The sequence below is a fragment of the Sphaerodactylus townsendi genome, linkage group LG06 (genome assembly GCF_021028975.2).
Source record: "Sphaerodactylus townsendi isolate TG3544 linkage group LG06, MPM_Stown_v2.3, whole genome shotgun sequence".
NCBI lineage: Eukaryota > Metazoa > Chordata > Lepidosauria > Squamata > Sphaerodactylidae > Sphaerodactylus > Sphaerodactylus townsendi.
In genome coordinates this window covers 67,143,783-67,160,582 of record NC_059430.1, presented here as the reverse complement: position 1 = coordinate 67,160,582, position 16,800 = coordinate 67,143,783, and the positions used below count along the sequence as shown (strand labels likewise).

The 16,800-nt window shown below is 41.2% G+C and overlaps 1 protein-coding gene across 3 annotated transcripts in view; it reads left to right on the top strand.

The window, feature by feature from the left end:
• Positions 1 to 16,800, top strand: part of CNTN1 (contactin 1) — a 212,403-nt gene that overhangs the window by 91,101 nt on the left and 104,502 nt on the right. The window contains exon 1 of one of the 3 annotated variants that reach the window (XM_048499547.1): positions 377 to 538. The exons of the other annotated variants lie outside the window; for them this stretch is intronic. The gene's annotated coding sequence lies outside the window, so the exon portion shown is untranslated. Of the gene's footprint in view, positions 1 to 376; positions 539 to 16,800 lie in introns of those variants that run through there. 3 annotated transcript variants of the gene reach the window in all.

The following is a 16,800-nucleotide window of genomic DNA, read 5'->3' as shown; positions in this document are numbered from 1 at the left end:
CTTCATCTTGATTATTTTAGTGAGCTGATCAATATATCCCCATTACTGGCTGTAATGCTGGCTGCAGGAAGTGCTCTAGAGATTTTAAGTAAGTGTATTATGCATGTTGTGTTCGTTGTAGTCTCCAAGCTGAGTGACAAGGATCTCAAGATGACTTGGATGATCTTTTGCAGAAAGTGACTGCAGTCATATTGCCATGCAGACGGAGCAGACCTGAGTGGGACGGTCTTCTTAAGAAGATATAAATCCCTGAGCTTAGGGTGCACAGAATGCTTGATTTGAAAGTGTTGCAGCCTTATAGGAAGCCTGTTTATCTGCTGTCAAGCCTGTTTTCGACAGAAGGATGGCTGAGGGATACTAATGGGTGTGCTTTGCTCTGAGGTCACAGCTTGAAGTCCTCTCTCTCTCCCCCCTTTAATTTGCTTTCTGCTGCAATAGTGGGTTTATAAAATTTATTAGCACAACCTTGCAAGTATATTTGAAAGCATACACTTAAGATATTATGGACAAAAAGACCAAAGAGAACCCGGCATCTAAGGTAAATAAAAGAATGATTCTTTTCTTCTTAAATATGGCAATGTAGGAAGCTAGAATGTGCTGAGACAAGCTAATGGTGATGCAGCATTTGTAATATTCAGTCACATCAGATCTCTGTGCCAGAGGTTTTTTAAGGTAGCTATTGTTTTTTGAATGCATAATATTAAGAGAGCATCTAAAAATTACTTATGCATTAGCTTTGCCTGTAATAGCTGTTTTGTGGCAGGAAACATGTTTCCAAAATATGTGTTTTTGATTAGTCTGTTTGCTGTTGATGACTGCATCATGGGGAGGGGCAACATAGTAGTTGAGCTGAATCTAGAAGGGAAAAATTATCTGTTTCATTAGCAGCCCTACTGAGATAATGCCATGGGAGCTTTCTAGGTTTTGATTTCTGTAGTAGTGTTCACGCTGCTAACATTTTTAAGGTGTCCAGTGTAGACAGTAGGAGAGCTATCAGGGGCTAATGTCAAAATAGGTTGCAGTGAGTGGATGGCCAGACTGGCTAAAAGTCTCAATAGGGTACAATCCAGGAAACACTTTTATTTGCATTGTCTGGCCTTCAAAAGAAACCTTCCTGGTAGATTTTTTAAAGCCTGATGATAGGCTTTATAATGACCTTAATCAATGGGATATGTGTTCTTGAAAAAATACATGTGAAGTTGTATGTTATAGCGTGGAACAGACCAGAAAAAAATTGTAGTAATGTTTACATGTTAGAGCAGGGCTGCCTTCATGGGCTCCTGACAAAGATTCCATCTCCGCTTCCCCCATATGACCCTGATTCAAACTGAGTATCATAACAAACCAAATCACTTGGTTTCCTGTTAACATGAATAGAAAAAATAGTTGTTCATTAGGCAAAAAGCAATAAAGGAAAAGGAACAGGATTGTTAAAGAATAGATTTTACTGATGATTTAAACTGTGCAGATTGCAATAGGATAGCCCATTCCTCCCCCCAAAAAACCCTGTTCTGCCCCCCCAAGTGAATCTATTTGAGGTGCCCTGTACTTGGCTAGGACAGAGTGGAGGAGACGCAAGCCAGGTTTAACAATTCTTACAATGGGTTTATTACTTGAGAGAAACAAGACCCTAATTCCTCCCTTGGGTCTGTCTAAGTCAGGGTACTTGCTTGTCTTGAGCAAGTTTGAAGCTGTAGACGATGTCTTCTCTTGGTTGCTTTCAAGAAAGTCCACTGTGTCTTGCTTCCTTTCAGTTCTTTCAGTCTTTATCATGTGCTAACTGCTGTTAAACTTAACTTTTGCTTTATGGACCACCATATACTAATATGGATGTCACGAATATTCTGGTGTCCAACTACCCTTAGCACCTCTCTCAGACTGACTGACTAAAACTAAAACATGGGATTGCTGGGTGAAGAAAGGAAACTGCCTATGGGGAAATGTCTTAAAAGGACAGGGGCTAACTAAAATACGCTCCTTTAGAAGACTTAACAATGAACTAAAACCATGCTAACTATGGGGAAACTAAAGCTTAATGGGGAAATAACAAAAGCCTCTGTGGGGGCATGACAACCCCCACATCGAATCAGAAAGACACTCCAGCCAAGGGACCTAAGCCAGAAGACAGGGGGAGACACACATTGCCTGGGAATAAGCCCCACTGAATGAAGTGAGACATGTGATTCTAAAGAAGAACTTAATTGAACAATTCTTCAAAATATGTTTACTTATCCAAAATTGAAAAGCAAGCTCATAACAATGTGAAGGCGCTTAATGAGGAAGGAAATTTGTGTAGATGTGAAAAGACAGCCATATACTCCATATAGTGGCATTATTTTTTTTATGATGCCGTAAGATATCTTTTTTTGTTTTGCCACAACAGGCTAACATGGTTATCTCTTTAGAATCTGTCTCTACTAACTGTTGATTTTCATAACTACTTGGTAGATATTTTTATGCCAAGATTTCACTAGGGTTTAGCTCAAGGATTTGCTTTTAGAACAGGCTGAATTGTGGAATTCTGGCCATATACAGAATGCCTTCCCCATAATGCTAGAAAAAAGCAGTCTGATTTCCCACACAGTTTAATAATTCAGTAGCGTACTTAAATATGCAAAGAAAGCAGTGGAATTACTGAATTATATTTTAATCCTTCTATAAAGATGCCAATGGGAAAGACTGCATGGTATAGTCCAACCTTGTCAGAACTCAGAAGCTCAGTAAGTAGGGTCAGTACTTGGAATGGAGACCTCCAAGGAAGAATCTGCAGAGGAAGGCAGTGGTGAATCACCTCCGCTTCTCTCTTGCCTTGAAAGTCCCTAAGTCAACTGCAACTTGAAGGCACTTTACCAACACACAAGGATGCAGATAAGATAAGATACTATGCATTCATAGTAGCTTTCATAAGAACAAAAGAAAAGATTTAGTAGATCAAACTAATTCTCTGTCCAGTACAACATTCTGTTTTCCTCTCTGGCCAACCAGAGGCTTCTGGGAATCCCACCAGCAGGGAATAAAGGGAAGAGCCTCACAGTTGTCTCAACATCTATCATTTAAACATATGCTGTCTCTGATCATGCAAGTTCTATTCAGCCATCATAGCCAATGTGCAATGGTGGACTGGTCCACCTGCTTAAATCTGTCTAACTGACTTTTAAAGTTTTCTGAACCAGTGGATGTCACCTCTTATGGTAGTTTTTCTCAGTAAATTAATTATGCAACATGTGATGTACTTTGTTTGGGCTTTCCTGAATTTACTTCCAATCAAGTTCACCATGGATGAACTGTAGCAGTAAGGCAGAAAAAATATTTTCATTTTCTCCACATCATTAATTAGTTTATAGATGTAATTATTAATATTGCTTATTTGTCTACATGTGCCTTCATAATTATATGGAAGAATGAGGGGAACCAGTCAGAGGTGGGATCCAGCAGGTTCTCACAGGTTCCCAAGAGTACGTTACTAATTATTTGTGTGTGCCAAGAGGGGGTTACTAATTGGTGATTTTGCCACGTGATTTTTGCCTTAGTTACGCCCCTCCTCTCAGCAGTAGCGCGCAGAACTTGAAGCAGTCTAGCAGGAGGTGCACCGGCATGCGTGGCAGCCTGCACCTGCGTGCATTCATTTCCCACCCAAGGAATGCCCCACCCCAGGAAATGCCCGGCCACGTCCCTGTCGTGCCCCGCCCAGCCCCATTGGCACTATGCCACAGTTTGAATCCCACCACCATGGGAACCTGTTACTAAAATTTTTGGATCCCACCACTGGAACCAGTCCTTCAGCAAGTATAATGCCATAGAGTCCACCCTCCAAAGTAGCCATTTTCTCCAGGGGAATTGCTCTGTAAGTTAGAAATTAAATTCCAGGAGATCTTCAGGCCCCAAGTGGCAACACTGTTTCCCCTCCAAATACTGACCTTGCTTAGCTTCCAAAATCTGACAAGACTGAGATATCCCATGATTCCAGTCATTGATATAGACCTTTAAATTAAAAACTGAAGGGAAGCAATAATCAACCTCTTTCCACCATTTCCTTTGTATTGAATTTTTAGGTGAGAATGGCCTAGGACAGTTGATATGTCAGTAAACTGTTGCATATAAAAAATTCACTCTGCTATTGAAAATATGGAGTTGTTCCTTTTTTTGTAATAATAATGTTATATTTAACCCATACTTCCTGTAACTGAGATCAGTTTTCATTGTTGCTGTTATCCTCATTATTTTCAAGTCTGAAAGGGAGGGGCAGCATAGTGAATCTAATAAATAATAAAAATAATAATAATGACACTTCCAATGCACTTTGCAACTGGAATTTACTGTGCAAAATGGCAAAATTCACTTGCAAATGAGTGGATTGAAAATGCATTATTCAGCTTGTGTATTTTAGGTGATACATAGCAGAGTGTTCAAGACAGTGATTTTATTAAAGTGGCCTTTTGAAGGCTGAGAGATTACTCTTTAATGAACACTTCCATGATCCTTTTATCAATCTCATCAATGTTTGTATTTGGCAACGAGGCAGAACACTTCATTGCCATATAATGAGAGTATGTTCATCTGTGTGCCTCTTGCATGTTGGGTCTCTGAACTGCTTGAATGTTGATGACACACAGTGTCTGTGAGGAAGAATTATTTGCTTGTAGTTTTGAAGGCCTCCTGGATGCTGAGTCATGAGCATTCTGGGCTCTGCTCACTTGCCTGCTGATACTATATTATTCAGCAACTCTATCACTCAAAAATGTGTAGAGGCTGGCAAGCCTTAGAAGTTCTTGCTGGCATAAATAGAATTGCTAAATTTAAAGTAGTGGTTTCTAACACCCTTCTGGCTGTGTTTTCTCCAAGTGTTAAGTAAAAAGATGTCAGTCAGTTGGTTGACCTGAAATAGGAGTAAATATACAATAGTGGTTAATAAAGTGGAATAAAGTAGTTAAAGTGTTTGCTGCTTTTGCCACTGACCTATATTTCCTTTGGGGGAAATCTCTGTCAGTTTTGTATCCTGGTGTGCAAGTTGCTAATTAATTTTTTTTAAGTGAGGAAGTAATGTGAAACTAAAATATTACTTAATAGAAGAGATGGGAGAATTTGCAGAAGCAAGTACCAGCAGAACCGCTCAAGTTGTCCAGGATGTAATGCCTGAGGGGTGAAGAAAAGGTAGTACATGAAACAGTAGGAGAACCCTTGATGCCTGTCTTTGATCAGGGAACTATGTATTCAGAGCACAGAAAATGCACAACTGGAGGGCAATTAAGAATGCCATTATTTCTAAGCATCAGCTTATCCATTGGTTCTACTTTGCTGAGTATCCTCCCAGTACTCTTCACCAACCAGCGGAGCATGGGGGTCAAGGCTGTCCCAGTGAGAATCAGCATCCTGGGCGCCATTCCAAAAACTCTAGAGCACTTGAAACATCTTCAAATCAACAAAATGGACATCTGTCAGATTCAAAAGGAAGCCCTGCTGGGATCCACACAAATACTACATTGATACATTACAATTTCCTAGGCCTCTGGGTGAGACTCAAATGGTAATAAAAGGCTACCAACCAGCTAAAGAACTGGCAGCTGTGATATCAAACAAAATTAAATAATAATAATATCTGCATTTGTGTATTGTAAAGTCATATAGTTTGTTTATGGAACATTACTCCTATGGCTGTGATGTGCACTAAAGGTGAATTTAGCAATTTCTTTAGGTTAACTTAGGCCGTTTCCGCACGGCCGTAAGGGTGCCTCCACGCCGGCAGGAATTCCGGGGGTCGGAGGACAGCGAGGGAGGGACTTAGGAGGCCAGCAGGACGGCGACACGAGAGGTACATGGGAAAGGGAAGGGGAAACAGCGTGTTCCCGGCGGCGCGGTTCGCACCGCGCCGCTGGGAAGACGCTTTCCCCTCAACAACAACCCTTTAAAGGGTTGTTGTTTAGGGCGGTCTGACGCCGCCCTGGGGGAGGGGGAGCGCAGTCAGGTCGGCGCTGCTGCGTTGCAGCAGCGCCGCCTGTGTGAACGGCGGCCTGGGGGCGGCGTTTTTACCGCCCCCAGGCCGTCGTTTTTGGCCCGTGCGGAAAGGACCTTACACAAAGATTTTGTACATAAATTAAAAAAATGTCATTTTGTTGTGACATCTCCAGAATTGCCAGTCCAGTTAGTGGGAAGTTTTGTGTAGAGTTATTATATAAACACTTTGGGGCCCAATATATGCCTGAAAAGGTATATTGATGAAACAAGTAATATGTATTACTGAATACTTTAAATAGTTTCATACTGCTAAGTTTGACAAACCACATTGAACTTTCATCCCCTAAATATTGTATCCGTCACTTGGAATATTGCCAGAAACCATTTTTTGTAAGGTATTTAGCCCAAGCAATCTCTTTCTTATGAGGAGGTATCCCTGGAAGGGCTAGAGAAGACCAGTTTCAGATTGGGAAACTTCTGGAGATTTGAGGACAGGAATCACAGTGGGGTAAAATGCCACAGCGTTAATCCTCCAAAGCATCCATTTTCTCTTCAAGTTTTTCATTTAGTTAAGGTGGAAGAAGCTGCATTTTTGAGAAAATTGCTGATGCCATTCACCAGGCAAGTCAGATAACATGCAGAAGAATTATTTTGTCTATAAATTGCCCATTGGTAGTTTTTTCAAAAAGAAGTTATCAAAATTAGGAAGCAAATCTGTAGCAGCAGATTATCATAACAGATCAGAACGTTGGTCTTTAAGTATTTGTAGGTAAAAACCATGAATGAATCTAGAAAAATTAAAAATTTTAACTAACAATATATATTATGTAACACAATAATAAAAATATGTTTTTCAGGAAATTGTTTTGTGCTATTTAACATTATATTGTGATATTTAACATCACTTTATTTAATTAGAATATATTTTATCAGAAGTTAAAATACAGGCTGATGGACACAGATTTAATTTGATCACTGTGTGACAGAAGTATCCTGAAGTTGGAAAGTGCATGACTTTGCCACTGAAAAGGTGACTTGTTAACTAACTCGATTGTAAATGTATTGGATGATCTGGAATTAAGATTTCCAACTCTAGTTCCGAAAATTTCTGGATATTTGGTGAAGGTGGAGTTTGGGAAATGTGCTGTCGCTAGGATCTCGGTTGATCTCCACTGCTAAGAAAATGGGGAACAATAGGCATTTCTCCAGTTCTGCAACATATTTTCTGGAACAAATCTGCTCTAGGATTCCCCCCAAACATTATGGAGTGATGCCTGTTGGCATATTCCCACTTTTTAGATCTCCTGCAAGTTATAAGTTGCTGTGAGGATAAATTGGAGGGGCGGGGAACAATAATCAGTGCCCTGAACTCTTAGAAGGAAAAGTGAGATCAAAATGTCCTAAATAAATAAGAAATGCTGAGATGCTATATGTTTCTTTTTATAGTTAAGACAAAGGAAGCATTCAATTAACAATTAATTTTTTTCCTGAAGATAGCTGTGCACTTTGCAAAAGCATATTTAGGGACTGAAAGTTTTTAGAATGTAGGTCAGGATGCCAGTAATGGCCCAATCCAGAAGGGGGAAACAGCTTCTGGTAATGGCACAGGATTGTACCTGCATCTTTGCCCTTTCTGCTGGCAAAAGGATCATCCCCGCTGGTGGAGGGAGACACATGCCGGGGTCCAGGCATCCTCACATTTCTGGGGCAGCAAAACTCAAGTGCCGACGTGCAGCTACATTGGCATCCAAGTAAATGTCAATGTGGGGGGTGAAACTGACTAGGGCATTTCCAGGGTGGGGCAATGTTAAGTCAGCCTCGATCCAGGCTTTGAAGCCAGGTACACTGTGGTCCAGGGCTCAGAGTTATATCATCCTTTGGGGTGCCATAACTCCTGTTATGGCCCTGATCACCCCCCACATATTACTGCAATAATATTTTCTTTCAAAATCATATTGGCAGAAGCCAGTTGTCACAACACCACTCTGTGTAGGTAGCAGCATGTCCACTTGGCAGCAAGCCAAAGGTCGAAGGTTTGCTTCACAAAATCTAATCAAGAGGATGAGTTATTCCAGCATAACCTGGAGGTCTCATTTTGTTTGAGGGCATGCTTGATTACCACACCTTGCTAAAATACTATAAGACAAAAGAATATGGAAAGCCACCTTGGTATCAGATGCTGCATTTCACTATCTCTTCTAGAAACCAGGTCAGCAACAGATGGTTTCCTCTTTGCATTTCCTCCATCTATTGTTATGACTCTCCTAAACCACTCACCCTGTCCTAATCAAATGTCTCAGCCAAATCTGAATAGCTTGGACAGTGTCTCTACAGAGTTAATCCTCATGAAGCCTTACAGTGTTTCCTCGTTTAGCTTAACAGAGCAATTGACTTCCATTGTCCCGGGTACTTAGAACAATAGATAGAGCTTTTTGATTAGCTCAAGCCCTGCAATCCCAGCATGGAAACCCAGAAAATCCAAGAATAGAAACTTACTAGCTCCCGCCCCTACCTGGGCAAAAGGGTATAAAAGTACTGAGCACCCCAACTCCAGTGCTCAATACTAGCCTGTACCTCTCTTGGTCTGGTTGGGTTGAGACACGATATCGTCCTTCGCCTGCATTCAGATGCTGGTCATTTGAATCCTTGCCTTCTACAAGATCTTTATTTATTTATTTATTTATTTATTATATTTGTATACCGCCCTCCCCGAAGGCTCAGGGCAGTTTCCAACAACATAAAAATTTAAAACATCATAAATATAAGTTAATTAAAATACATAAAATATTAAACTAGAGATGGCTTCAATTTGGCTTCAGCTGAATTTAGGTTACGTATAGTCCCTGCTTCCCCAACTCCCTGCGCTATCATCCCACCTATCTTCTCCTCCCTGTTTATATCCTAGGAACTGTGTGTATGTGCCTTGACTTCTTACTGTGTGATTGTGTGCAACCAAAATTTATATAAAAATATTTAAACTGCAATTTGGTCTTTTGTGAATTCTCTGCAGATACGTTTCAAGCCGTTTCTGGTATACATACTCTAAAAAGATCCCTACCCAGCCTGCCTCTGCATTGCCAAGCCGAGTTATTTTCCCCATTGCTACTTTAAAATAGTTGTGTGCTGTTACACTCTTAGCAGCTGGTGGAGATTCCTTAAAAATAAGTTCACAACCTGTGAAAGCTGGGTAACACTACCTTCTGGGCTCTGGAGGGCTTTGCAGATGGTCAGGGGATTTCTCTTTGCTCCCTTTATGGGGGTTGAATGTTACACAGAGCACTGTACCAGTGTTCCAGTGCCCCCACTGCCCTCATGGCATACTGGGGGTGGCCCAGAGGTGTTGCCAGGGGCATTGTTGAGACAGTGGCTGGGTGGAAGCTGACTAGCATCGACTCCCACCCAGCCATTGTCTCAACAACACCAGTGCCTGGGGTTTCAGATTGATGCCACCTTTTGTGGGGACTTTCTAGCAGTGGGGAGGGTTTTTTTGTGTTTTTTACATCCCCATGCTGCCGGAAAGCCCTTTTAGGAATGGGAAGGTGGCTGTAGCTTTACATCCAAGTGCCCAGCCCTTTGGAGGGGGCTGCATGAGTTGATATAGGTAAAGGCTATAGTAATAGGTGGTAGCTTCTGTCATTAACATTTTGAAGTAGTTGAAATACTCCAGAATTAAATTAAGGAGCTCACTGCTAAACCTGAGTGCCTGATTGCTATAATCAATAGATCCCTGACTGTTTCAAAAACAGAAATGGTTTCCCCAGAAGTAAACTAGAAAATGACTGGGGCAAAGCTGTGCTTGCTGGCAAATTTGCCCCATTCTGGTGGCAAATTAAAATCACACTAGAAATAGCATCTTCTGCCATGGCGAGAATGGAAAGTGAAAGCAGGGCTCAGGGGAGTACGTCTGCACAAGAAATATTGCACCGATGGACATTCGCCCCTGCAGCATGGCAAACTTGTGCATAATCAGCCTTAGACTGTAGTGGTGTGTCTCAGAGTGTACCCTATCAAGCTCATTGGGACTGGTTCCCATGTCCACATGATTAGAACTGTGTAGCTAAATATAATCCAAGAGGGCCTAATGTCTAAAGGTTGAAGATTTCAAGCTGCAGATAATAACTTCAAAGAAAATTCAGAATGCTGTGCAGCTTTCAGAATGAAGGAAAAATTATACTTTCAATTTAATCATGGTGAGGAAATGTAGTTTAAAGAAACTCAAATCTGAAAAATAAATCTTCAATCTCTTCTCTTTTTATTTATTCATAAAGCTCAACTTTGAAGAATCACAGTACTATGCATATATTGTTTCTTTCCAGACCTAACTATTAGAAAATGTGCATTTTACATTGCTGTGATACTAAAATATTGTTAGTTAATCTCTAGACTGACTTGGTTGTGTCTGTAGCATTCCTACATCTCTAAGCTTGCTTTAATCCTATTAAAGTTAAATTCTGCTCTATACTGCATTATATTATTCCAGCTCATTTATTCATGATTAAAGAACATTTCTGGGTGAAGCTAACACTGTGTCTTCAGCATGGCTTCACAGACTGTGAACTGTAACAGTATTTCTCATTCTTGTCTCCTCAGCCTTGTTGCCCATGCAATTGCTTCTTCGCTGTGCCATAAATTACAACCTGGGACTTGCTTTAGACCTTCACAGTCTATTCACCATTGGGCATCTGAAGTAGGGTGGCCACCATTAAGTGGGCCTGCAGTTCTCCAGGAATTATAATTGATTTTCAGAGTGCAAAGATAAGTTTTCCTGGCAAAGCAGTGGCATAGGAGGTTAAGAGCTCATGTATCTAATCTGGAGGAACCGGGTTTGATTCCCAGCTCTGCCACCTGAGCTGTGGAGGCTTATCTGGGGAATTCAGATTAGCCTGTACACTCCCATACACGCCAGCTGGGTGACCTTGGGCTAGTCACAGCTTCTCGGAGCTCTCTCAGCCCCACCTACCTCACAGGGTGTTTGTTGTGAGGGGAGGGGAAGGGCAAGGAGATTGTAAGCCCCTTTGAGTCTCCTGCAGGAGAGAAAGGGGGATATAAATCCAAACTCTTCTTCTTCTTCTTCTTCTTCTTTTTCTTCTTCTTCTTCTTCTTCTTCTTCTTCTTCTTCTTCTTCTTCTTCTTCTTCTTCTTCTTCTTCTTCTTCAAAAGTTACAGCTTCAGAGGGCAAATCCCTAATTCTCCCAACCCTACTCTGGAGATAACCAGTAGCCTAACTAGGGGTTGGGACCTCTGTTTCAAAACACATTTTCTTCCCTCCAAATATATTATTATATTAAGTATATTATTATGAAATTGTTTTTCTAACTGCGTATCCAGTTTTTTCTTACTTTCTCCTGGCTTCACAAAATTTAATACAAAAGAAGTGTTCCTATCAGAGGCTCTCAAGCAAGCTCTTCAACAGGAAAGAGTGCAAATGGAATGAAGTTACGTGTGTTTCAGTTTGCTGTAGCTTACTGGAAGTGGAGCAAAGTGTCTTGGCACAGGAGTATTTTGGAAGTGAGCAGTTGCTGGATGCTTTCATGATACAGGAAGTTTGCTTCCAGCAAAGAAGAAGCAACTGTGCTTGGATAACTATCCTGTTGTTCTTAAATTGGCTTGGCAAGTGGAACTTGAGGTTTGCTTTCAAGTAAACAATAGCTATCCCTGTGCTAGCCTGTTTTTTTTTCCTCTGTCCCTGCAAGTACAACATAAAGTACTGCCTTCAGACAGTCCTTTATTCTCACTAAATGTAAGAATTATCCGAGAAACTGTATGTACTTGCAGGAGGTGCTGGATGTGGTGATACCCTCCAAGGTGGGATTGGAAGATAGGAGGGGGCTACTTCAGAAAGGCAGCGATGTTGCTGCCATACAATTACATCACTTCTGGTGCCTTTAGCCAGAGCAGTGCTCTAACACTTGCCTCCAACTCTATGGAAATCATGGTTGTGGGGAGAGGGAGGAGAGTCCTACAGTGTCCTCTGGTGCAATGCTGGTAGTTCTGTGTTGCTGCAGAAGTAATGACATTGCAAATCTGCAATAATCACTGCCCCTCCATTTGGCTGGCCTGCTTCTGCCCCCTGCCCAGCTGAGTATTGGTCAAAATTGCTGTGAGTTTTTTCTGCCATAAGCAACTACCTGGCAAGCCTACCCTAAGGTTGTGTTGTAGGTTTTGTTTTCATAGGCGTGCATCTATTTTATCAAATACATTGCTCTTTTTAAAAGAGCCATTGCTCTTTTTAAAATGAGTTTGTGCAACATATTCATAATGGTTAGAGTATCAGCCCGTGGCAGGGAGAGTTGGATTCAGATCTCGTTCTACCATTGTTCCTTGTCAAGACTAATCCATCTCACAGTATTGTTAATGATAAATTGGAGAAAATAAGAATCACATACACTGCATTGAATTACGGGGACAAAGGATGGGTTAAATATATACTAGACCAAGGCCCCTTCTGCACATTTAGAATAATGCACTTTCAATCCACTTTCACAATTGTTTGCAAGTGGCTTTTGCTATTTCGCACAGTAAAATCCAGCTGCAAAGTGCATTGAAAGTGGATTGAAAGTAATTATTCTGCATGTGCGGAAGGGGCCTATTCCAATTAAAATATTAAACACTGTGACAGCTTAATACCTGGTTATGGCCAAGCAAGTTCAATTAGGTACCAATCATTATAATGAAAGACAAATATATGGTTAAGACCTGTGTTCACCCACAAAATTCTAGATTAGTTGTATTATCTCACTAACTCAACCTCCCAATCCTTTCCATGATTGATTCTTGGTTCACTATTCATATCTTATAAGGAATTATGTAAGGTGTTTAATTTCCATTTTTACCTTTTGTGAAATTTTGCAGTTGTTTGGGGGAGGGACTTACTTGACTATCTTATGGGACAATGCTTAAGTTTGAATTTGAGTTCAATCATATTCCCGGAGGAGATACATAATTTCTCTAACACGCACTAGATTTATTTCCTTAGATGGGACACTGACAGCAGAGCTCTGATTAATACTACAATCATTTGTTCCATATGGGTTCATGTGATAATATAACATTTCACACGTTTTAGATCAAATCCAGCAATTTGAATTAGATTTGGAAACAAAATTACAGCCACAAAAGATCTTCCAGTATTGGTGAGATGGAGTAAATCCCACACATCCCAATGAACCCATTGCACTCTGAACCAACTGAAGTTTATGAACCATTTTCATAGGATGGCCCATGCAAAGTGCATTGAAGAAAATCTATCCTGGAAGTTAAGAAGACATAGGTGATTGCAGAGGCATACTGGGCAAAAATGACACCCAGGGTATGACCAGCTCCCCACACCCCACCATTTAGTTCCTTGCCCCCCCACGCCGTACTTATGGCAGCCAGCAGGGAGGCCAGGACGGCTTGGACGGGTGGCTCAGGTGGGTGCTGTGGTGACAGGCTGGCTTTTGCCCTCCAAGGACTGGCCTGCTGCCATGGCGCCTGCCTAGGTCGCCTGCTGCCAGATCCTGCCCTTTCTGGCCTCCCTGGGGAGGGCAGGAGCTAACCTGTAGGGGGGCAGGGCTGGATGGTGGGTTTCTCCTACCCTCCCCAGCTTCCCTGGGGGGTGGGGAAGAACCAGCTGCTGCAAACAACTGTGCTGGATTCTTACGATGAGACTGGGTGTGGGGGACCGGGTCAGAACCCTGCACCCCCCACATGATGAAATGGCATGTGCCTGGGGACATGGGATACCCCATGTCCCCATGGGCGGTGTGACCCCTGGGTGATTGTGATCAGATCATGCTTATTCAGGATTCCATTTGATGTCAATTATGCAGGATTCCATTTGATGTCTATTTGCAAGGCCAAATCTGATAACTTGTGGACCTGATTATTTAGAAGTTCCACCCTCTGTAGTTTCAAATTATGTCAGCCATATTCATGGTCAGTAAGGTCAATATCAGCAGTCAAAACAATCTTGACATATAGTCATTCCTTACACTTATCCTGCATCTCAGGAATTTTTGACTATCTGATTTTGTGATGGGCAAAAACAACTTATTCTTTTCACAAGACAGTACAGCACAAAAATTCAAATTTGTAAGTTCAGCCATAGAATAAGAGAATCCGGATTGTAACCCAAAATTGTGGGACGCAATGACCCTCTTTGGTTGGGGAAGTTAGCTGTAGAGCAAAAAGTTGCTTAACATGGCTTGAAGAGCGTGTACACACACACACACACACACACACACATACACACAGAGAGAGAGAGAGGTTTTAGCTCATCATAAGAAATAAATTTCTTAAAAGGATTTTATTGAGAAAAAAAGGAAAATGGAATAAAATAAATTCCCACTCACAATCACTCAGTTACTGGCGGTAAAAACACACATACAAAGTTTCCTGAGATGTAATTTAGAGGTGAAAGACAGGTTTTGGATATAGAGTAGAGAGAAGGGATGGGACATCAAAGATTATATTTACTAGTCCTCTAGTGGGCATCCAGGAGACAAAGTCCTAATGATCAGCACTAGGCTCTGGATGATCAGCACTGATGGAACTATATTATCAAACAGCATGGTAATGTCTGATAATATCAAACATCTAACTTGGGTCTTAGGCATGCCTTTTATAAGGGAAAAGGTGTCTTGGGGCACAAGAGAAGCTTTGAACAAAGCATTTTTCCTGCTGTTCCAGGTGAGGCAGTGGTCTTGAGTGTAACACTATTGATCTGATGCCTGACCCATTATCTTGATGGGTTTTGCGGAGTGTTGGTCAATAAACAGGTAAGTACCCTTAATAGGGGCTATGTAGATAGTCAGGAGGAGGGTGTGTCAGAGGAAGACCCTTGAGTAGATTAAGAGATGTAGACAAAAGAGAACTGGTTTCTCCAGGTATGCTGTTCATATTCAAATTCTGTTTCCTGAGTACGTGCAAGGCATGAGTTCGAGGGAGGACGTCATTTAGGCAGTCTTGCCCACATTTCCAAGATAGAGTTTTTGAATTCAAACTGGCTGCTCTGTTCAGGGCACTGTTTTGGCAGGTCAGACAGGGCAGCACTCCAGGCAGAAAGACTATTCTCCCCCTTCCCCCCATGCCACTATAGGCCACTATTGGTTACAAGATTAAATCCTAACTTTCATAACTTTCATAGAGGATGTTTGTGGAAACAAATCTTTCTCATACTTTACTTGCACAATGACAATAAAGTTTTATATTATCTTTTATCTTATCTCGGTACAGAAGAGGGCTGAAGGAAGGGAAATTGGTCAAAATAATTTCCTTCTTCTTGTGCAAACAAAAGAGGGAACTTATTCCACTCATTTGAACTCCATTTCCTTTTTCATGTTTTTCCTTTGGTGTTGATGCTTTTGCTTGTGGGTGCTTCAACAGCTACCTGGTTTGGTATTAAGATATTCCAGTGGTGGTTTTTTTTCCGATTGAAATTTGGTCTCCCGTCTCTGTTAATTTCTAATTCACCTGGTAAAAGCATCTCTTCTCAATCTTTCCACGAGGAAGCAATTGAAACTGCATGTTAGCTTGCCTGGTTTAATGAACATAGCGCAACTATCAGGTCATATGTATTGATGGCATATACCATTCAGAATGTCATATACCATCAGTTTCATTATCATTGAAATCAATGGGAAATGACTGCAGTTCACAGATTGTCTCTCATTGTTTAATAATGATGCTTTTTTGGACCACATGGAGGCATATAGTGTTAAACATTTCCCAGAATTTCCATATGGTGGTTCTAATACTTTTACTATATTAATATTATCAGTATTTAACATACTCATCTTGGTATTGTTTCATTTAATTTCCAACATTTACCACTTTTAATTAGCATTAAAAAAGCCCAATAGTGAATGTATTCTTGCTTTGCTTTTGTGGTCTCAGAGATCAGTTTTGTGACTTGCTCCCCAAAAGGTTATGCTATAAGGCATCCCATGGGGACTATGTATCGTTTAATCTTCAAATTACTTAAATGTAAACTCATATAGGACTGTTACTTCACAGGTGCTAAAATCCTTATATGGGAACAATCCTCAATGTAGTTATTGAATAATTGCTAAACAATAAATACAGCATAAGAACGTAAGAAAGAACCTGCTGGATCGGACAAGAGTCCATCTAGTCCAGCACTCTGCTACTCGCAGTGGCCCACCAGATGCCTTTGGGAGCTCACATGCAGGATGTGAAAACAGTGGCCTGCTGCTGCTGCTGCTGCTACTCCCAAACACCTGGTCTGCTAAGGCATTTGCAACCCCAGATCAAGGAGGATCAAGATTGGTAGCCATAGATTGACTTCTCCTCCATAAATCTATCCAAGCCCCTTTTAAAGATATCCAGGTTAGTGGCCATCACCACCTCCTGTGGCAGCATATTCAAAACACCAATCACACATTGAGTGAAGAAATGTTTCCTTCTATTAGTCCTAATTCTTTCCCCCAGCATTTTCAATGAATGCTCCCTGGTTTTAGTATTGTGAGAAAGAGAAATTTCTCTCTGTCAACATTTTCTACCCCATGCATAATTTTATAGACTTCAATCATATCCCCCCCTCAGACATCTCCTGTCCAAACTAAAGAGTCACAAATGCTGCAACCTCTCCTCATAAGGAGGGTGCTCCAATCCTTCAATCATCCTCGTTACCCTTCTCTGCACTTTTTCTATCTCTTCGATATCCTTTTGAGATGTGGTGACCAGAACTGAACACAGTACTCCAAGTGCGGTCGCACCACTGTTTTATATAAGGGTATGACAATCTTTGAAGTTTTATTATCAACTCCTTTCCTAATAATCCTTACCATAGAGTTTGCCTTTTTAACAGCTGCCATGCATTGAGTTGACATTCCCATGGAACTATCA